The sequence below is a fragment of the Alexandromys fortis genome, unplaced genomic scaffold, assembly GCF_014885135.2.
Source record: "Alexandromys fortis isolate MF-2015 unplaced genomic scaffold, M_Fortis_MF-2015_v1.1 scaffold_31, whole genome shotgun sequence".
NCBI classification, from domain to species: Eukaryota; Metazoa; Chordata; class Mammalia; order Rodentia; family Cricetidae; genus Alexandromys; species Alexandromys fortis.
The window spans coordinates 5,514,514-5,536,972 of record NW_026067974.1 but is presented as its reverse complement, the minus strand read 5'-3'; the positions used below and the strand labels follow the sequence as shown (position 1 = coordinate 5,536,972).

Genomic DNA, 22,459 nt, shown 5'->3' with positions numbered 1-22,459 from the left:
AAGAGGACATCATCTCTCCTGGAGCTGGAGTTAGACAGGTGGTGGTGAATCACCCAACATGGGTGCTGAGGTCTGAACTTGGGTCCTCTGATAGAGAAGTATGTGCTGTTACCTGAGAGTCATTTTCTTCAGTTTTAAGATTTTCTTTTATTTTGTTTTGAGACAGGATCTCACTATGTAGCTTTGGCTGGTCTAGAATTCAGTGTATAGACCAGGGTAGTCTCAAAATACGACCATCTGCCTGTCTTTGCTTCCCAGTGCTGCTGGATTGGAGGTATGTGCCAAAGAAGAGACCAAAGAAGGGACCAAAGAAGAGAACATGGTGAAGTGGGGGCTCCCACAGCCTGGGGCATTGAAATGGGGCACTTGGAGCAGAGGCACGGATATAGCTCTCCCCACACCCCCATTCCCGGAAAGGAAACCCTGCAGCCCCATACGATTCTCATTGGGAATATTCCATGCTTGATTGTTTGCCCGTCTGGCACCCCTTATGGAACCATGCTTGGACCACATCCTCCTCCAGCTGAAGCATCTTGGCGACGATGCTGTTCCTCTGCAGGGTGGGCACTGCAGAAACATGCTCTTCATGAAACATGCCCTTCATGTCGTCCCTCACACGGTTCCCGACGCTCCTCTGCTTTCTCTTGCAGGCCTGCACTTGAGTCTCTGCTTTGCATATCTCTCTAAGGTTCTCATTTTTGTTGACTTCCTCCACTCTTCTCCCGCAGGGGCGGCCGATGGTGGTGTGGCTGAATACCTTTTCAAAGAGAACACCCAGGATGAGCCCCACGTCGACCTGGATGTACCCAAAGGTGATCCTCTTTTGCTTCAGCAGCTTGGCAAATTGCTCCAGTTCCATCTGCAGGGCTCGGGACTTGGTTCCGCCTACTCCAACTTCACAGCACGAGGGCGGACAGAACATGGCCCAGGGGAGGCTTTCTCCGAGTTGCTCTCTGTTTCTGCTTCTGCCTGGCCTTCAGGCTGCAAAGTCTCCAGGCCAACTTGGGGCACTAGGCTCAGTCTAACCTGAGTTCCACAGTATGCCATTTCTTCACAGAACTCATATGGTGGGGGACAAGGGTAGATACCCAACACCTCCAAGCCTTGTCTAACCCCTGGTCCAGTTCCAGGCACACCTGGAAATTCTTGGAAGCTGAGGCAGGTCCAAGGGTTCACCAAGGCGGGTTCCAGTCCTCCTGACTCATCACCCCCCTCCCCACTAGGTGTCCAGCCATGGTGAAGCCGGGTGTACAGCCGTGGGGAAGGTGGGCACCCCAAACAGGGGCCTGATGGAGGGAAAGTTCACCTAGGGACTCCCTGGTCCTGATTTGTAAAGGCTGAATAATATCCTCCTCTCTTTTACACACACACACACACACACACACACACACACACACACACACACACACACTCGCTCACACATTATCCACTCTGAATTGATAGAAATTTAGGCCGTTTGAGTGTCTTTGGCATTGTGACTATTTCCGCAATGAGCAGAGGTATGATGGGAATTTCATTTCCTTTGAGTGTATTCCTAGAAGAGAATTTTCTTATCATATGGCAGTTCTATTCTGAATGTTTTAGGAACCTCCATATTATTTTCCAATTTCCCCCTTCTTCTTGCAGCCAGAGGCGTGTGTAATCCTGACCCTACCACGTTATGTAAATGCCTGTGTACCGGCAGGTGTTTTCTGGTTCTCTACAACAATTTTTCCTTAGCTTCAGCCAAGACATCTTGCTTGAACGTAGGAAAACAAAGCCATTCATCATTTAGAAAAAGCATTATAGAAGAAGCAGATGACTTAATTCATTGCACATTGGCTGACTGCTGTTCTTTTGGTAAGGCCCAGTTCTGCATGACAAGGCTACTTGCACCACCCAACAGATGGCCCATGGCAACAGAGCATTGCTAATCTTGTCACAGTGAAATCAATTCAATGAAAAACTCCCCACAGCAGATGTATACACTGGTTTCCTCCCCACGTGGGGCTTGGGGCCTGCATGAGACATTGTGTCTGTTTGTATTTATAGGTTAACAGTTGTCGGGTGAGGAGAAGGTGACTGTTATTAGTATTAATTACAACCACTCGCATTTATCTCGTACTTTATGCTTTTCAGTGACGCTCTCACAGATGCTCCCTCATTTGATTCTGGAAGCATCCCTGTGAGGCAGCCAGCAGAACGAAGGCAAAGACCCCAGGAAGGCATGCAAGGTAGTGTCTTCCCGCCCTTCAGTGCCTCAACACAACTGGTCATCAAAGCTATGGACAAGGGGACGGTCTTTGGGTGATGTGCTTGGAGCCCACCTGATGCTGTGGGGGGAGCCAACCTGTCTGATGACCAGGGACCTGTTCTCGGAAGGCTGGTGAGTGTGCTTGTCAAGGCCACACTCTTAGCTGGACTGCGGCAGGGGCTCCTAGTAGGTCTTTCTGCTTCTGTCCTTGCCTTCTTTCCATATGTCCTCAATGCAGCAGTCAGGGTAGACATTCTAAAACATTGAATCCTTGCAACATCCAGAGTCTTTTTTCAAAGCTCTTTGGCCTACTCAGGGTGAAAGAACCATGGTACAAGGCCTTCCATGGACTGGTCCTGTGACCCTCTCTAGCTTTGTTTGCTGCTTCTTCTTCTGGTTCACTCTCTGGCCACACTGGCCTCCTTGGTGTTACATGAAGATCAAACATCCCCTACTTAGGGCATCTGTTTCCTCCATATATCTGTTTCTTATCCCATTTTCTACACACTTCACTCCTTTGCCAACTCTCCACCTTCTCGATGAAGCCCATCTCAGTTACTCACATTTCCCTCTCTTCTTTCCTTATCTATTCTCACTTTTTCCACATACTTTGGTCAACACCACTTGCCTCTATGTGTATACTGTATGCATTAGATTCTTAGAGTTTCCATTAACAAGTTACCATAGATTGTTTTGATGACCCAACATACTAAAAATTACCCTCATTGTTTTGGAGGTCTTTCCAAAAATATGTTAAATGGAAAATGGAAGCGTGGGCAAGACTTTTTTTTTCCAGAAAACAATTGCCCCATGTCTGGTCCTAGTTTAATTATCTCTGGACATGTTCTCAAAAGCACAGGCAGAGGTGCGTTTAGCTAATCTAGGTGTTTCTCAGTCCAATGTAGTTGACAAGATAAAATATCATAGTGTTTAAGGCTAAAAAAGAAAAAGAAATGTCCAATTGTTCTGAACTAAGCATCTGCTAGATACCCTGTACACAAGAGATGATCAATAAAGGTTGGATGATGATAAACGACTCTTTGTTCATTAGTTACAAAGACTGCATCTTAAGTAAATATAACCAGGAAGGGATGCCACTTGGAATGTTATTGTCATTGAAAGGAAGGTGGGCAAACTCCCTGTAGATCTGATCCCCAGTATTGAAGTGAACAACCCACTTAGATACTATGGTCTCAGTCTCTTTGCTTATAAAATTGGGACAAGCCCCCCCCCAATAGAGTTGTGAGGATTAGATGAAAGAATGTATTTTGGCAAACAAACAAACAAGTAAGCAAACAAACAAACCCTGGGTAATTTTCTAAGTGTCCCTATGTGTTTTCCTAGAGACAATATTGCAACAGCCTTTTATTTTGAGCCCCCCTCCCTCACTTAATGAGGTGTGGATGAACCAGGGTTGTGGGGAGGCAAAGTATGTGCTCTCTCTCAAGGAAACACTCAGGAAACTGGGCTTTCTGCCACTAAAAAAGCAAATCTTTATGGTGACCTAATTAGAGTTTTTAAAAGTCAATTTGGGCAGTCAGTAAGTTATGCTCCTTTCCAGGAGGAGTAAGGAGACCGTGCATGACCTAACTGATGCTGGGCTGCTTGCCATTCCAAACAGCTAAAGTGGTTGTATCAGCTTTGTCCAGGACCAGAGACTGCCTGGACACTGATGTGGGTAAGGATATGTGCCTTTCAGGGCCTCACTGATGTTATGGGACAAGAATGGTTAAATGCCTAGAGGACATACATGTTTAGGAAGGCAGATCATGGAGTATGTCCTCACTAGGCTAGGGTAAAAGTAACTCTCTTTCAATTGCTGTCTGGAAGTTATGGAGCAAACTAGCAAGAATGTACAACCATCCATCCATCCATCCATCCATCCATCCATCCATCCATCCATCCATCCATCCGTCTGTACATTTCTCGACTCACCCAACTGACACACATGGAGTATGTATTCCCACAAATTACTAGAGGTTCAATACTAAAACAGCATCAATATATTGAAGGAACACAGCTTCATTAAAATGCAAATAATCAGTGGTTATGAGTGTGAGGAATTAAGTCAAAAGATCTGAATTTGAATGTTGACTTTGGGTTCCTGGTTAAGTTACTTACCATTAGCCAAAATTTTTATCTGTAAAGCATGGCTGGATGAAACCCTCAGACCTCTTCCAGGTTAACTATGCTGGGATTTCATGCCTATGTGCATCTTGTGTCAAATAAGATCATCAGCTGGGAGGAGATAGTATGATAATCTTGTTGGTTGTCTCCTCTAGCTTTTCCCGAAGACCAACCTTCCACCTTCGGGGTCAGATTGATCCTCCCCAAAGCACGTTTATCAGATTTCTTTTCATTCATACCTTTTATGGCCATTCCTGTCTGCATTAAGATAAAGACAAACATTTTTAAGAGGGTCTCAAGTTCTTCTCAACCGTATCTACTTCATTTTCATCAGGTCTTGACTTCCTTCCTTTGCTCCTTAAGTTTGTCATAGTCCCTGGTGCTACCAGGCCTCTGTCTGGACCACTGAGTCTTTCCATGTATTTTACCCTGAGAGAGGAACTTATCCTTCAGATGGCAGTTAACTTCCTTTTCCCAGTGACACTTTCTCTTACCCGTAAGGGTTGGGTCTGGCTTTTTGCTTAGAGACACACAAATAATGTTTCTTCCCCTCTAGGCCATTGGTTCTTAACCTTCCTAATGCTGTGACCCTTTAATACACTTCCTCAACCATAAAATTATTTTTGTTCTTATCTCACAGCTGCAGTGTTACTACAGCTATGAATTGTAATATAAATACCAGTGTTTTCTGGCAGTCTTAGGCAACCCCTGTGAAATGGTTAGACCCACAAAAGGGTTGCGACCCACAGGTTGAGAACCACTGCCTTAGTGCATGTTTCCTTTCCAAACCCTAACAAAGAGGTCTCTGGTTTAACACTAGCTGCTCTACCAGTCTACCAAATGCATAAAACAGTAATTATCTAGCTGATTAACTATTTCAGTCCTTCAGACTGCACCTTTGGCATAGATGGTACTTCCACTTTGTCCCTGGGCTCTCTCAAGTGTCTAAGGGGTGAGCTCCCATGAGTCAAAATGGGTATCACAGGTTATCTTCCGCTGCCCAAAGTGGGGGTGTTTCCTAGCTAGAAAGGTAGTAGGTTAGGATAAGAAAAGGGGGCTGGGATTTTTGATAAAGCTCAGTAGAAGGTGTGGTGAACAGAGCCTGGGAGCCTGGGTGATAAATGCCTCAGTCTGGCAGACAGGCCTGGTTGAGGTTAGGGCTTGTTGGTGTCTTTTTCCCAGGTCCCTATGCCCACATCCTTGAGGACCATGTCATCTTTACCACTCGGCTTCTAGAAGAGGAGATGGAGTTGTATGCACCCTCTGGCTGACACAGGGCCTGGCATCTACTCCATGCCCCCTAAATGAGAGTTGCGGCCAGCGAGTTGATGACACGCTTTGCTATAGTGCTGTACTCACTTAAGGGATCCATCTGTTACCATGTGATTCCTGGCTGTACTCATTTGTCAGAAATGGTCCCTTGTGTGACTGTTCCTTTCAGTGGCCTCAAACTTTAACTCTTCTCTTGCTACTCACAGCATACCAAATCCATGAGTTGACTCTTTCTTCTGGCTGTACCCAGACTCTAACTGCTTCTGTCCCCTGCCACAGCTACTGCTCTTGCCTAAGCTGCCAGGATTTGCTACCCAGATGAATGCAGGGAGTCTCCTCTCTGACCTTCCTGAGCCTTTCTTCCCTCTGGCCTATCAGCACAAAAACTAGTGTAAGCCAGCTAGAGTCTAAATTGGATGGCGCCACTCTTGGAATTGAACCTCTGATGGCTTTTATCACACTAAGAGCAAAGTCCAAACCCAGATCCCATCTGCTCAAACCTTCAGGGGTTCTTCCAGAAAACTTTTCTGAGCATGCTCATTTCCCTCCAAACACACAAGATCTAGATGCAACTTGTAAGCACCAGGACTGCTTCTGCCTGAGGGCCAGATGCTCCTTACCAAGAAATCTGCAAACTGGCCATCCTTGTGCCTAGCAAAAAGGCATTGTGCAAAAGGTCACTAGGCCTTTATTCACTTGCCACATTCTCAGCAAGGCCTTCCCCGGATGCTTTATTTAATGGTGTAATTTCTAGCAAATACTGGCACATACGCAATGATTTTTTTTCAAAGACACAACATGCCAATTATTTACTGAATATTTAAATGAATGAAAGAATGGACATTACACTTCTCAGGACATGGATACCTTCTGTGTACAATTGCTCTTACATGTGTGATGGCTCAGCACACAACTTTTGGACTTCACGATGCCATAGAAGTATACACAAGCAACCATTCTTCCAATCCCTTTCAGTACAGTGTGAGAAAATTTCCCGAGATATTCTGTGATCTATAGGCATTGGTTGATTTTGTCTGACTGTTCTGAGCCTGTTTAAGGTAGGTCAATATAAGTTAGGTTTTTCAGTAGGTTAAGGGTAGAAAATGAAAGGCATTTTTAACTCATAATAATTACAACTGTTAATAAACTCATCAGGATGAAATCCTATTGTAATCCCATATACATACATACATACATACAGGTACTTAGGAATTGTCTGGATGATGGGTTTGCATAAACCAGACTCTCTAAGCTTTCAGTTTAGAAGGGAATCTGTTGGGCTGCAGAGTCCTTCTGTGACCTTAGATATCCTTGATGCCTGCTCCAACTTTGGGCCTTGGGATATATTTGCGTTATAGTAGAGTATGAGTCAGACTCTAAGATGGGATAAATTAAAGCCTCCTACTTCCTTAAGGTGAATTAGCTCCCCCAGTCACAGGACTTAGTTTCGGTTTCATAGAATAGAAATGTATTCGCTGGTGTATATAAATACTCAAGGCCCATAAGAAGGCAGCACAGTTGCTGCTCTCCATCCTGGCCACCAGGTATTATGCTGACTGGACTGAAAAGTAGATAAATATGTGTGGTGGATTGAATGAGAATATCCCCCATAGCCTCATATGTTTAAATACTTGGTCCCTACTTGGTGGAACTGTTTGTGAAGGGTTGGAGGCGTGGCCTTGTTGGAGGAGGTATGCCACGGGAGGGGGGGTGAGATTTGAGGTTTCAAGAGACTCACACCAGTCCCAGTGTTTTTCTGTCTCTGCCTCCTGCCTATAGATCAAGATGTGAGCTCTCAACAACTTCTCCACGCCATGCCTGCCTGCCTGCCTGCTGCCATGCTCCCTCCATGATGGTCATGACTCACTCTCTGATGCTGAAAGCCCCAGTAAAATCTTCCTCATATAAGATGCCTTGGTTATAGTGTCTCCTCACAACAATAGAAAAGTAACTAGGACAATGTGTTTCTCATATCTTATCCTTACCTAGAAAAAGACACTCCCTTTTGGAAGACTGGGTGGTCTGATATGAGACTGCATCCCCCTTCTGGTTTGGAGTATAGTGTTTTGGTGTTGGTGGGACACCTCAAAAGAGCTCTGAGGAAAAGGACATCAGTGTTGTTCATGCCAGGAGAGCTCACCAGGCTTCTTCATGTTGAGATACATGTTGGTCAAAAAAAGATGTGATGAAGACTTCTTCTCTAGAATAAGACCCATGGAAGCAAGGATATCTGACATTGGCACGGAAAAGAGTTGAAGGAAGAGGTAAGCAAAAGATGACCCCAGTGAAGGTAGAGGAGGATCCCCAAAGGCTCCATATCTCTATGCTCTTTTATCTTCTCTTTTCATTTTTAAATGTTATGTATATGGGTATTTGTCTGCATGCATTTTTGTGTACCATGTTTGTGCCCAGTGTCTTCAGAGTCCAGAAGATGCCATCATATTCCCTAGGAGTATAGTTACAGATGGTTGCGAGACACCAAGTGGTTGCTGGGAATTGAACCCAGGTCTTCTGGAAGAGCAGTCAGTCCTCTTAACGAGTGGGCCATCTCTCCAGACCCTCTCTCCATATTATTTTAAGTTCTTCCCATCAGAATATACAGAACATTGGTCCTTAAAAAACAGAATATTTCTCTGTGGGAGAATAGAAGGTAGGGGAGAGAAGAACGCTGGCCATCACCATGAAGCATGGAAGTACTGCACAGCAAAATGTTGGTTTGCGGACCCGAGGGTATGTATCTGGTGGGGTGTATGAAAAACAGACCATAGAAAAAATCTAGACTTTCATAAAATTCTCAGTATCAACAAGCAACTTGCGAGAGTGAGTGATCATGTAGATTTGCTGCTGTTTTTTTTTTTCATATTTCTATTGAGAAACAAGAAGTAGAAACTGATGGCTGTTTGCAGAATGAGTGTATTTTCCTCAGGTGTGATGAGAGTGGAGTCTCTCAGGGAGTTGAGTACACTATCAAAAATCATAACTCAGACTCTAAGGACGGAAGTTCATTCACTCAAATGCCCATTTATTTATTCATTCAATATACACACTCATTTACTCATTTTCTCATCCATCAACTATCTTTTAAGCAATTATTATGTATCATGTACATGCTATGATGGAGGAGTCAACATGATGGCCAAGATCCTTGATCTCATAAAGCTTGAATTATACTGGGGAAGACAGATAATAATCTAATAAATAAAGGTTAGAGAAGATCATTTTAGGCAGTGATGAGATTTATGGAGGTAACGAGATCAGCAAGGAATGCAACATTTTAGAGGACAGAGTTCAGACTGCTTTGGATGGACTGGTCAAAAATTGCCTCTTTGGAAAAGGATGCTGGGTTTGAGACTTGAACAGAAGGGGAGCTCAGCTGCATAAAGGTGATTGTTCACAACGTTTAAAATGCCTTAACACTACCTGGGAGCTTTCAATCAGAATTGATAGTGGACTCCACCTCCTGAGGTTGTATTTACTCCATCTAGTTATAAAGTCTAAGATTATTCTGATAAGCGCTCAGGGTTGCAAACCCCTGAATTTGCAAGGGGCTAGAAGAAGTTACTAGATAAGGCAGGAATTGCAGAGAACCGATGGGAGGGAAAAGCTCAGGTTGGTCCCAGAGACGAGAGAAACAGGATGTGGCTGCGAGGGAATAGCTGAAGCAAATAGAGAGATTTGGAGGAGGCAGAGATAGAACTGGCTGTGGTGAGCTGTAGGATTGAATGGAGGATAAGCAGAGGCATACAGCTGCATGCAGAGGCATTGTCTCAGCGGCAGTTGGGGAGGCTGGGTGGGTGGCATGCAGGAAGAAGCCCCCCTCCCCAATCTATCCCAATTTGTCCATGTCATCTCATAGCAAACTAATCTCAATTGCGGAATTCTTCTGGTGATCAGCTGCCTGTTTTCCTGGGATGATCAATCTCCGAAAAGTTTCCAAACTGTGTTAAGACTGCCAGCGTCTCAGCAAACAGCACCAAGCGTGCTTTCCAGGGAGAGAAGTTCAATAATTCAAATGAGCCAGCACCGAGGAACTGGAGGGCGGTTTGATCTAGTTTAGAAGCTGACATTTTCTTAGCAGAAAAAATGCAATATCCATAATACATTATTTTGTGCCCAATGAAGTCAACTAGAACAGAACTGTCTCAGGAGAGACCAAGATCAGTTTGCCAGGAAACCTTTTTGAAGGCAGTAGGAAACCCAGTCCTTAGAATCCTAGGCAGGGAGTGGGTTCACCGCTACTTCTCAAGTGCCTCCAGGCTTCCTGAGCTGCTGCTACACTGGGTCTCCCCCCCCCCTGAAACTTTAAAGGGTAAATAAACACAGAATAACTCCTAGGGAGGCTGAACATCTGGATCTTGGGAGCCCCACCTCCATCCTCATTGCCAGCAGACAGACCTGCTCAAAGGATGGATGTACTCTAGGGGTGAGATTTGCATGTGCCAACCTCAGATGCAAAGGTGTGTGAAGGTGGAGGGCTGTTTAGTTTTTCTAGGCTAAGAGCAGTTAAAAGATAAAAATAATTTTCTCTAGGTGGCAAATGTCCTTGGGAAACACACCCCTAAAGCTGAATTTCCCTGAAAGAGTGAGAACTGCCAGGCTTGAAAGCAGCTTGGCTGGAAGCCCAAGTCCTGGTGAAGCCAGAGGTTGTTAGGGGTTGCTCTCTTCCTGGGGCTGCCTCTCAGCCTTCAAAGGAAGCAGAGAAATTGGTTCCATTCTGGCCTCCCCTAAGTTCATGCAATTATGGGTCCAAGTAAATTTGTGTTAGATTACGCCAGAGACTAAACAATATTTTGCTTTTTATTGGAACAAATATTTCTTGCTTCACTGACAATAGTCCAAGAGAGGAAGCCTTCAATTAGAGAAGCCGAAAATACTGATTAGACTCAATCAACACCTCTAGAAGTTTAAACACTTAAGTTAATTAAATGGTTCGGTAGACTTGAAGCTAAACTCACAAACAGAAATCTTGGCGTATGAAAGGATGCTTGGAGCTTAAAAAGAAAAAAAAAAGAAACAAAACAAAACCAGATAATTATCTGAGAAGCCCAACATCAGCCTTACCAAAGGCTCTGTGAAAATGATTGGGCAGGCGGCGTGTTGGTTTTCAATGTAGCTCACACGTAGACTAACACTGTAACTCAAAAGCAAAAGCTTGCGATTCCTATTAGCAGATGGGATGTCCTCCCTAAACTCAGAGATGGACAGTTGGGAAACTGGCAATGACTGTGTGTGTTTTAACAGTCCTGAATATTTTAAGAGATCAGTTTCCTTTTCTTCAAATGTCAACAAACACAGTAGAAACACAAAGAGATCTTGTGGCTTTTAACTTTAGCAGATAGATTCTGAATGAGCGAAATCATGATATAGATGCTTTTTTTGGGGGGTATCTGATATAGAATAAAGACAGGTCAGATATCTTCAGTTAGGTTCTCTTTACACAAACCCCGAGATTTGTCCGGGTCAAGAAAACTAGTAAGAATACGTTCTCAGAGAGGGTAGAGTGAAGACAGGGCAGGCATCTGTGTACAAGCAAAGCTCTCTATTCAAGCTGCAGATATCTGAGCCCTGGAGGAGGCATTATATATCCCATCCCAGACAAGAAAAGAAGCCCTGGTTTGCTCTTAACATACAGCAGGCTTCCAGGAAAAGGGCAGTTATAGGTTGTAAGCTGTGACCAAAATCACAGCAGGGATCCACTTGGTTCAGGGCAGGGGCCGGAGTTCTATAGAAAGGAAGTCTTGCCTCATTGAGATTATGTTCTAGACAAGATCAGGGACCACATTTGCCTGTGATGAATGAGGTTGGTTTGCAGTTTGTGCATCTCTAGGATTCAGTCCCTGCTAGGCTTATATATTAACAAGGAAGTTAACCCCCGACTTTAAGTGCTGTGATAAAACACCATGACCAGAAGTAAATTGGGGGGAGAAAGGGTATATTTCGGCATGCACCTCCACAGCACAGTTTTTAACTGAGAAAAGTCAGGAACCTAGAAGCAGGAACGAGATCAGAGACCACAGAGGAGCACTGCTTAGTGGCCTGCTCTTCTTGGCTTGCTCAGTCTGCTTCCTTTTTCTTTTTAAAAACCATTTTATTTTATTAAAATATTTTATCACATATGGATATTTTGCCTGTATGTAGATCGGTATACTATGTATATACAGTGCCCGTGGAGGTCATAAGATGACTTCAGATTTCCTGTAGCTGGAGTTACAGACAGATGGCTAATGATCTGCTATGTAGGTGCTGGGAATCGAACCCAGGTCCTCTGAAAGGAACCTAGTGCTCTTAACCACTGAACCATCCTTCCAGGCCCTCAGCCTTCTTTCTAGTTCAACCCAGGACCAGTCCAGAGTGGGATGAGCCCTCCCCACACAATCATTAAGCAAATAAATAACCCCACAGACTTGCCTACAGGCCAATCTGATGAGGGTATTTTCTCAATTGAGGTTCCCTCTTTCCAGACAACCTTAGCTTTTGTCAAGTTGATAAAAAAAACTAAGTAGCATACACCATGTGTTTAATTGTTAGTAAGCAGGTCCCATATTGTGTTAGCTGGGTACAGAACACTTTTCACGCCCCTTCCAAATGTGTTACCAACACCGTTTGGAGAATTTTACTTGAGGTTGAGTTTTGGCAGGAGGTCTGGCTTGAAGCCTTAGTCTAGCTTCTCTTTAAGTATGAAGCTTTTCCTCTCCTCCACCTGAACTTTAAAACAGAGAACAACACAACTTCGTAGGGCTCTTGTGAGAATCAGAAAATACAGCACATACAAATGCTTAGTAATTTGGCTTTTTTTTTCCTTCTTGTGAAATGCTTTTCTTTTGCAGAGAGACTGCAGTGCAGAAATAGTCACTTAAAGCTACAAGATTAGATGCCTGTAAGAACGAAGGTTTACTTTGTAAAGAGAAGGCGCTCCTGCACTGGGCTTGTGCTCCATGGATTGGTATTGATCGGCAGGATGTACTTCTAGGAACGAGGCTGCTCCCTAAAGCAAGGAGACCTAGTGAGACTAAGCCGTGTGCTAGTCCCAACACAGTGTGCGGGTCAGGCTCTGAACTCTTAGCCAGGGGAATCGTGAGCTGTGTATACCAACATGTGTGCAGTACAAGGGGCTTACTACACGACATCTCGCAGCATGGGAGTAACTTCTCTGCACTGTGCTGGCCAAACAAAGTAACCCGTCATGAATGATGAAGGGGGAGAGAGTGGATTTGTCTGGACGTGGCACAGAGCTGAGCTCCTCCTCCGGGTGTCAGTGTTCCAACTGCCTGGAGATCTGTCACGATCACCAGGGACTTGCTCTTTCCGCTCATGCTGGGTGGCTGTGTGTGGGCTCCGAAGAGGCGGGCATCACTGAGACTTAGCCGAACAAGAACTCAGAGGCTAGATTCTAACTACTGAGGATGCAAAGACTTCACTTATCAAGTGGGGCTGATTTCTTAACGAGGTGCCTTCCTGTTCTAGCATTCCTGGAGTACTGGGTACTGCTTCTGAAGATGACTTCCTCTCCCACTCTTGGAAGGACAATGAACGGTGTTGCTGTCATCGTCAGCTAAAGGACTGGATCCAGGCACGACCAGGAGGAGGAGAGAAGGCATCAGACACTTGGGCTTATTTGAGCACTAGCATCAGCTGGAGGCCTCCACAAAAATGTATTTCTGGAATTTCGTGAGTTTCGGAGGCAGGGCCTGATATTCTTTGTTACCATCTTGGCCTCAGGGAGGCACGGCTCCATACGGAGTAATCGGATTTTATAATCAGAGGAAATTGGACTGCTCTCTGGTTCTATAAATCAGCAAGTTATGTAATCTTTGGTAAGTTAGGTGTCCTCTCACTGCCATCCCTTTGGATGAGGACAATATCTACTTTCTCCCAAAAGTATATAAAACTCAAATAGGGCATCCTAGAAGAAGGGCTACACATGCTGATTCAACTAAAGAAAAGAATTTACTTTCTCCTTCTGGGGCTCTTTGGGTCATCTTACAATGTTGGACTTTCTTCAGATATTTGAGAGGGTCGCATGTAGGCAGGGTAGTCGAGACCCCTATGATTTCCATACATCAGCATGCATATCAGATTCCACTACAGAGAAGATAGATTTGATGATTTGTAAAGGCTCACACTACACTGGTAAAAGTTCAGGATAAATGGACTTTGAATAAAACAAACGCCACCAAAACCCCTACATAAATGATGCATGCCATCGCTTGCAAACTGATGTATGTGGGCATAAATTTTTAAACTCTCAGATGGCTCCCCCTCTGTCCCTCTGAATCTGTCCTCACAAGACTTGCGCAATGGTGTTACCACTCACCACCTAACCCAGGCACCACTTAAATTCAGGCTGTCGCTGCAAATTTGACTAGAGAGCTGCGTCACCAAGGATGCAAGGCCAGGTCCACGCTGTGTTTACTCTTGCATCTCGGGCACCAAGTGTAGGTGTGGGGCACAGTCAGTCTTAGGCGTATTTCTTGCATGTTTGCAAATGTGGAGTGAGGAGAGATACCCCTGTTCAAGAGGAAGCAAGACCCGGTTGCGCTCACAGTGCCTCAACCCTATGTTTAAGGGATTTAAGGAGTTAAGTATGTACAGTTGGCAACGGACCTAGGTTTCCCAGCCTTTTAAATACACACTGTGGTGGGCTCTGAGAGAAGATAGGAAAAAATGTGGTTCTTAGATCTGGACGGTAGCAGACGTTAATTTCAGAACAATAGGAAATATATTTGGGCTATGACCCTGGTACTTGGTGTTTAACTCTTAAAACTTTTGGAATTTCTAATGTATATATATATATATATATATATATATATATATATGATGATTTTTGGTAACCCAGTGCCTTCCATTAGGCTTATTTTTCAGAGCATGGGGGAGAGATTGTTTACAGAAACATGGACACCTCACCAGTATCTATACCACTGGAGAAAATGTATTCCCTTCTTTAGCAACTATGAACTTCCTATAGGCTCTCAGGTAGGGTGGGGTGTTTAAAAGTAAGATAATGAGTGGAGTGTTGTGGAACTCTGTTTTATAGGAATATCATGGCCCTGGACCTCTTAATCTTACTGTGTTTACCTGCACAAGAGCTGCACAAAACAGGGCCCATAGACATCCGGTTACAGAAAGGAGATGTACTCTTGAGGTCCCATTAAATCTTGAGAATTTATAGGCAGTTAACCTGTTTTGGAAACCGTCTGATTAGGTATTTCAGGCTAGCCTTGCCTATACAAGTTTAAGCTAGCCTCAATCTTATGATCTTCCTACCCCTTCCTCCTAAGGGCTGAGGTTATAAGCTTGTGTTACCAGCTGTAATTCTATAGTTAGAGATATCCTGAATCAACAGGACTAGGTAAAATGAATTACAGCGTTATTTGAGTAATCTAAGCAATAGACTGCTTCCATCTTTGGAAACCTACCTCAGCAAGGCAGTCTTATGTACTTCTTTCTTAGTATAGCAGAGAAACTGGAGGTAGCAGTCCCTCCGGAGTGACTTGGTGTTCACAAGGAGCCTTTTTGACACATCTGAGCTTATGCCCATGAGATAAGTTAAGAGTGGGGTTTGTAGTGTCTGGATGGGACAGGGCACCAGAAAAACCAACTCTGGGGAGGGTTGGAATTTGCATTCTCATTCGCTGACCTGAGATCTGAAGATAGAAACCTTATAAAAAGTCTTAAGCAATGAGGTTTGATGACCTCCTGAGTGGGTGAACTCTTCAGAGTACTAAGAAGGTGGTTTCCTCATAGGGAGCATGGAATCCCTCAGTGTTACCGTGACTTGCCCTGTGTATACATTTTAGCTGGGTGTTCCTTAGTTGTCACAAGTGGCCAGTGTAAGCTAAGTGTTTCTCTGAGTTTTGTGAGCTATTTCAACTGACTGCCAGATCAAGCAGGAATTTACAGTTCATCATTCGGAAGTCAGGATAGCCCAGAATTTTGGTTGACAACTAAAGTACAGACAGTAATGGGATTGAGTCCTTAATTGTAGGCTCTGAGGTCAGCTCCAGGTATGTGATGTCATAATTAAATTAAACTGTAGACACTCAGTTAGTGTTTGGAGAATTTGTTGATGTTGGGAAACATTCAACAATCCCAATACTACTAATAAACATGAGTCTTCATGCCATGATTTCAAAGACAGAACTAAACAGTGTTAACACAGCCAAAGCAATTAGGAAGCAATAGCCACTACCTGAATGCTGTTTTCTATTACCCTAACTAACATATACATTGGCTTTATTATATTGGTTCAAGAATTTTCTCCAACATCATGGCTGTGGGTACATGTGTGGTTAATCTTAGTTGTTAACTTGATACACGTGGGAAAAGGAGCCTCAATGGAAGAATTGCCTCCATTATATTGACTTCTGGGTATGTATGAGATTCATTGTCTTAATTGATGATTAATGTGGGAGGGTCTATCCCAATGCACACGGTGCTTCCCCTAGGTAGCTGATTTTGATTTATATAAGAAATCTGGCTGAACACGAGCAGGGGAAGTAAGCCAGTAAGCAGCATTCCTTCATAGTTTCTGCTTCAAGCTCCTGCCTTTGAGTTCCTCACTAATAAACTCGCCCCTAATTATTTTAAGTTAGTGTTTTGTCATAGCAACAAATAACAAACCAGGTCAGTATGTGACTTTTCTTGTGTATGTGTGTGTGTGTGTTTTCATGAGTGAGTGGGTATATGTATGCATGTCTATACATGTGCATATGGAGACTTGGGAAAAACCTTGGAACTCACCAAGTAGGTTAGTAGACTAGGACCCTTCTGTTCCCATCTTCCCAGTGCTGGGGTTACAAGGGTGCAACATACACACACACACACACACATACACACACACACTCACACACACACACACACACACACACACACACACTCTCATGGCATGTATGGATTAAACTCCAGTCCTAGTGTTTGTAAAGCAAGCACGTTACCAACATTCCTACCTCTCCAGCCCACATTTTACTTCTAATAAGTATCTTTTCATCATGACAAATGTTGGCTTCCTATGACTCTGGGAATCTACTTTGTATGCATTGAAAATATTCTTTAATTGGACAAATGAGAAAGAGGGGTGCATTTCAGCTCATACAAGGAACTCCACTAAGTAGTGGGTTGCATGATGGCTTCAGGGCCTTCCTATTCCCTGCCCACTCACCCAAATTAACAATGTGCCCTGGACTTTCATGCATTTTCTTATTTGACACTTACAATAGCCCTGAGAGGAAATTTGGACTAGACATATTATCATTATTTTCCAAATGAGAAAATGGAATCTCAGAAAGCCACACTTGTAATAAAAGAATCAAAGTATATTAAACCTGGAGGGCATTTTGAAGATCATGTCATGCAACCTTTTCACTTTATGAATGGAAAATGCAGCCTAGGTCAGCAAGTGACTTGCCCAAGGCCTCACGGTCATTGGTAGGATTGGGATCTGAACTTATTTTCCTTTACTCTTTGTTTGGCCCTTTCTCCTTTGGCTACACTATTTAGTTCTTAAAGGTAGATCCTTGTCTTAACAAATCTGATACCTATCCCTTTTTTCCTCAATATTGCCATCTAGGGAATAAAAGCTTCTCATAAAGTTCATTCTCTTTCTGTATAGATAGACAAGAACACTTGATTGATTTGGAAGATGCAATTAGAATACCCACATTTATTCAGTTTTACCAAGGAGCCTTCTAAGGGTCTGCACTCATAGGAGTGGGGTGAATGAGAGAATGATCCAATACATAGCATAGGCAAACAATGCCAGAAACCAGTCAAACCTGGGCATGTAGCTAATCAGGCTGGCTTAGCACACCTAGCGGGTGAGACCTGAGCTTTAGAAGAGAGCCTCAAGTTTGGAGAAGAAGCTTGAGTACCGAATGTTAAGTCCAAAGGATGAGACTGAATCTGGAAGCGAGTTATAATACCGAAGCCGAGAGTTTACAGAACAGGATGCATTCTCTGTGAGGACATACTCAGCTAATGAGTGCTCTTGGTGCCTGAGGTGTGGTGTAGGATAGGCATGCCACTTGGTACCACGTGGGGACCGGGCATGCTGTCCATCGAGTGAGTCTACATTCATCTACGGAGAAGACACAAAGTTTAAGGAAGTAATGTCTTGTAATGTCAAAGAATTACGAATGTGCGTATTTTCTTTTAGGTCATTGGAGAAGTTTTTTTGAAACCCAGTCAGTTCATCTTTCCTTTGATGCAAGGAAAACAGGATCAGACTGGAATCTTTTTATAACATACTTGCCATTCATATAGGGTTCTTGCTGACCCTTTTATCTTCTCTGAAGCCAGAATCCTTTAAGCCCAACGAGCGTGCTGGCTCAGCGCTGGCTGGGCCTCCTTGTGAAGCTGTTTTCCCCCCTCTGCCTTCTTCTCCATCTGTCCTCCTATTTCTGAGCACAGATAAAAAGCCTGGCACTCATTAGCTGGGCACTGCTGCAGCCAGTCGGCTCGTGCTAACTGGGTGTCCACAGCATGCGTGGCATCGCCCTGGGCACCTGTGAGGGAAGCCAATGGCTCTGACGTCTTTGCCCCGAGTCCTGGATGCCCATAGCACTGCAGGGCTGTGTGGGCCTGGGGCAGAATGGCAGCAACAGGCAGGCCTGGTGGAGGGGGAGACTGTGGGGAATTTGGGAGGAGGCTGGCAAGGAATGAGAGAAACAGACAGTGTGAGAGATTTTGAAGAGCCACCCGTAATGGCCAAAAGAGTCTCCTTGTAGGGTGGTCGTGTAGCTGTCCTCGCAGGGTGGCAGGCATACACTTTCTAGTTAATTAACAGACTATGTAAAAGAATTGCCTAATCAATGAAATCTTTGCTCAGGACTCTGCTAAGATCAAGTGGGTTTTTTTACTCTTATTTTCTACTTAAGGAAGTTGTTTTACACATGCACAATGAGGGGGGTCAAGCTGGGCTATGTAGTGTTAAATAATGTTAGTGTTTGGAAGACATTTTTTCTCTGTAAACATTGGCCAGCCACCAACAAAGGTACAGAGTGGGTCAGGATTCCCATCTTGTGGATGAGGTAAAGGAAGTCCAGATGCCTCTGAATGAAGTGTTATTATTCATTGCGGTCTTTGCTTAAAGTACCTTTCAGCTGAACTTGAGAGATAAAAAGCAATTTGATTTGTGGAGCTGGAGGATCGTGGGTAAATTTTTCTTTCCATTTTGTTTTCTCAGAATATTATTATGATGTTTCCACAAAGCCAAAAAAAAATCCAAACAAAAAACAAAAACCCTAAAAACCAAATTACTTGCTCTCTAAAGCAATGCAGATTTGACCAGTGAAAACACAACTGTTAGGGCCTGCCTTGAGAGAGGACGCAAACCATGCCTGTCCCTGAACACCCATGGGAACGCCATCTCTTTTGTGAGATTCCTATCTCAAGCCTCCTGTGTGCTTCTGCTGTCCACAAGCCTCCAAGGCTCAGGGAATTGTGTTTGCGCCTTCTGGTCTCCCTGTGAATATGTAATAAAGATGACAGGCCTACCGAATAAGGATAGCACAGAATTATGATTGGCGACTGAAGTACAGACAGACGATAATGGGACTGCGGCCTTATTTGTAGGCTCTGATGTCGGTTCCAGGTACATGGTATCATAACTGGATTAAATTGTAGATACTCAGCTAGTGTTTAGATAATTTGCTGATGTTGGAAAACATTCAATAATCCCAAGACTACTAATAAAAGTGTGTCTTCATGCCATGATTTCAAAGACAGGTCTAAACAGTATACCATGCCCAGAATAATTAGGAAGCAATAGACACTGTCCGGATGCTTTTTTCTCTTGCCTGATCTAACAAATACATTGGCTTTATTCCATTGGTCCAAGATTTTTAATACCTGGGCTATCCTAAGGAATGGCTAATGATGATGCTAAGTATTTTCACTTGAGTGTTGATCAACCGTCCACTCCCGTGGGAGCTTCTTTAAGCATCAATAGTCACCATCTCTAGCCCTCTTGATAAACAAGCAGGAAAGGAATTTGTTCCAGTTTGTATTTAGAGTGCCCCCTACAGGCCCAATGTTAAAGGCTTGGCCCGTGCTTAGCAAGTCCCAGGGTTTAAGAGGCCTGGCCTAGCCTTCAAGGACAGCCTCCCCTCCCTTCTGTCTCTTTTACTTTAGGGTCACAGAATTAGTGGTTTGGCCACACATTCCCACACTCAGGTGCAGTTGCACCTCAAGCCCAGAAGCAGCGGTGCCAATCAGTCTTCTAACGAGCCAAGCCCACCACCGTCTTAGTTGCAAAGCAGATTAACACATCAAGCTACCAACAGTCAGGCAGCCACTCACATGGATGAAGTCCATGACCCTAGCAGTAGCAAGTGGCAAAATTAGACACTCCCTCTGTTAGAGATCTCAGGGGACCAGTGGCTTCAGGGTGAGACAGGACAGACGTTGGTATGATTAGCTAGCGTGACCCTCTTTCCTCTCCCATGGAGAGACCAAAGAGTCACGAACATAACAGATCTCCTTTGAAAATCCTTTCTGAACCACCCACACAAGAAAGGCAATGTAAGTCCGTCTGATTTCTTGGTCTCCCCGTCACTCTGGCTCAGGGTTTCACAAAATATGGATCTTCCTCCTTTCTGCTGTCGGTAAATGTCAAGGTTTCACTGGCATGAGCCGTGCTCTTCAGGGAGTGGGGCATAGGCGGCTGCCCAGCATATCAACAAGGCGAGGGAGAGCTTCCCTGGTAACCTCTGCCCAGTGAGGCCAACAGCACAGCCCTCCTGGGCGCTCCCACACATCCGTAGGATGTGAATTGGACACATGGGAGTGCCCAGGAACCACCTGCTGGCTGATAGGTGAGAGATGAGTTTGGGTTTTTATTCCTCTCCTCAAAGAGAATAAATCTGCTTCCCGAGCCAGAATTGGTTTTCCTTGCAGTGTCTACATGCTGTTTACCCCCCCCCCATCCATGCTGCACGCCTCTTCCTCAAGACTGAGTAGAAGACAGACACCACAGTCCTCTTTAGGCTAGAGCTTGCGCCCCGTCATTATTACTGTACTTATTTACTAATGCATTTATTAATGAAGTCACTAATTATATAGTCTCTGTCTTCTGTTCAATATAGTGTTCTTTACTAGAGAGAGAAATCTGGGACAATCTCAAGGATGGAAGATACCTTAAGATGTAAAAAAAAAAAATGATGTTCAATAAAAACACATGGACATGCTATATGGAAGTCCTAAGGAGTCGTTAACCCTGCCTGGGAACGGAAGTGGTAGTGCCGGCGGGGTGAGGGCTGTGGGAGGTTTTGTGATGTATTCCTTTCCAGCCATTGGCTGTCCCTGCCCACTTTTCCTTGCAATGGACTCTTTCCCACCAGAGCTTCTTAAGAACACTTCTTCTTGAGCAGCCAGCATTTAGGTGGAGGGGAAGAACAAAGGGGAGGGGTGTAAATTCATGTTTTCACTTTTGGTTCTTCTGGAAGAAAGGTCTCCCTTCATCTCTGGCAGCTGTTTTCAGAGTAGGAGAGGTACCCCTCAAATTTTTAATGAAACCTGATTTATAAATGTCACCAAGGTGGTGATGATGATTAAGAAAAACATTTCAATGAAGTTTCTTTTGTCATTCATAAAGTCTTTACAACTAGATGGTGGTGCAGGCCAGTGACACTCAGAAATGGTTTGCTCAGAAGCAGTGGTTTATCCTGGCCCTGGGCTGAGCTGTTACTTTTTGAAGCTGTGCCTCTGGCAGTGGGCAGTTCTTCCCCATTAAAAATATGGGATAATAATGATGACACTCCCTTGTATTTGTAAATAGCTACTTGCAAAGTACTTTGCACTTGGCAAAGTGCTTTAATTGCTTCATTTATTTTTTTAAGATGCCATTATTGAGTTTACTGAGAATCCACCCCATTTATTTATTGAATATTTATTAAACCACTATTACCATGCTGAACACCAGAAAAACAGAGGGAAAAATAAGACAATGCCTTAACATCCTTCTCAAAAAACCCCATTTAAAATAAAATTAATTTATTATTTTATATGCATGAATGTTTTTCCTGCACATCTGTGCACAACATGTGTGCATTGTGTCGGAGGAGGCCAGAAGAGGGTATCAGATCCCCTGGAATTGGAGTTGCAGATGGCTGTGAGCTGCCATGTGTGTGCTGAGAATCAAATTTGAGTCCGCTAGAAGAGCAATCAGCACTCTGAACCTACTTAACCCTCTCTCCAGTCACCATTTTTTTAAAATAATTTTACATTTATAGTTGTTAAGGTATCATGGGGAGCTGGGTGTAGCATTTATTCATTGTCTTCTAATGTTTAATAGCTTAAATTACTTTGCGATATTTTTGTTGAGGTTATTTAAGTAATATTAGTACTACCCTGTGGACTAGACATCATAATTAGACAGTGTCTCTATCCCATCCTTTTCCTGCTGCAAGATCTACTACAGTGTGCCACGTTTATTTAGTTCCCATCTCTCCTCCATCTCCGACGATCTGTGACAGGTCATCAGCCTTCTCTCCTTTTTCATAAAACTTAAGACGTTTGGAGGGTTTTATCAGTCACACAGAATGTTCCTCAGTAAGTGTGCTTTTCTGATGCTACTTCCCGATCACGCTGGGCCTGTGGGCTTCTGATGCATATCAAAAGGCAGAGTTCCCTTCCCATCACATCTTAGCAAAATCGTTCCATCTCTGGGGTCTCCGCCTTGGTCACTTAGGCCAGGGAGGGTTTGCCAGATCTTTCATAGAGTCACGGTTTTCTTTTCTACCCCCTTTTCTTTGGAAAGGAATCACTATGTACTTTTCTTATGTAAAAAGACAGAAATTAATAGAAGTATGAAGGGAAATAGAAAAATATCTA

The 22,459-nt window shown here is 43.9% G+C and overlaps 1 protein-coding gene and 1 pseudogene across 1 annotated transcript in view; both read right to left on the bottom strand.

Annotated features, from left to right (window-relative positions):
• Ca10 (carbonic anhydrase 10) overlaps nt 1-22,459 on the bottom strand; it is a 475,330-nt gene that overhangs the window by 54,624 nt on the left and 398,247 nt on the right. The gene's annotated exons all lie outside the window — the stretch shown is intronic.
• LOC126510194 (POU domain, class 5, transcription factor 1-like) lies at nt 443-7,797 on the bottom strand (annotated as a pseudogene).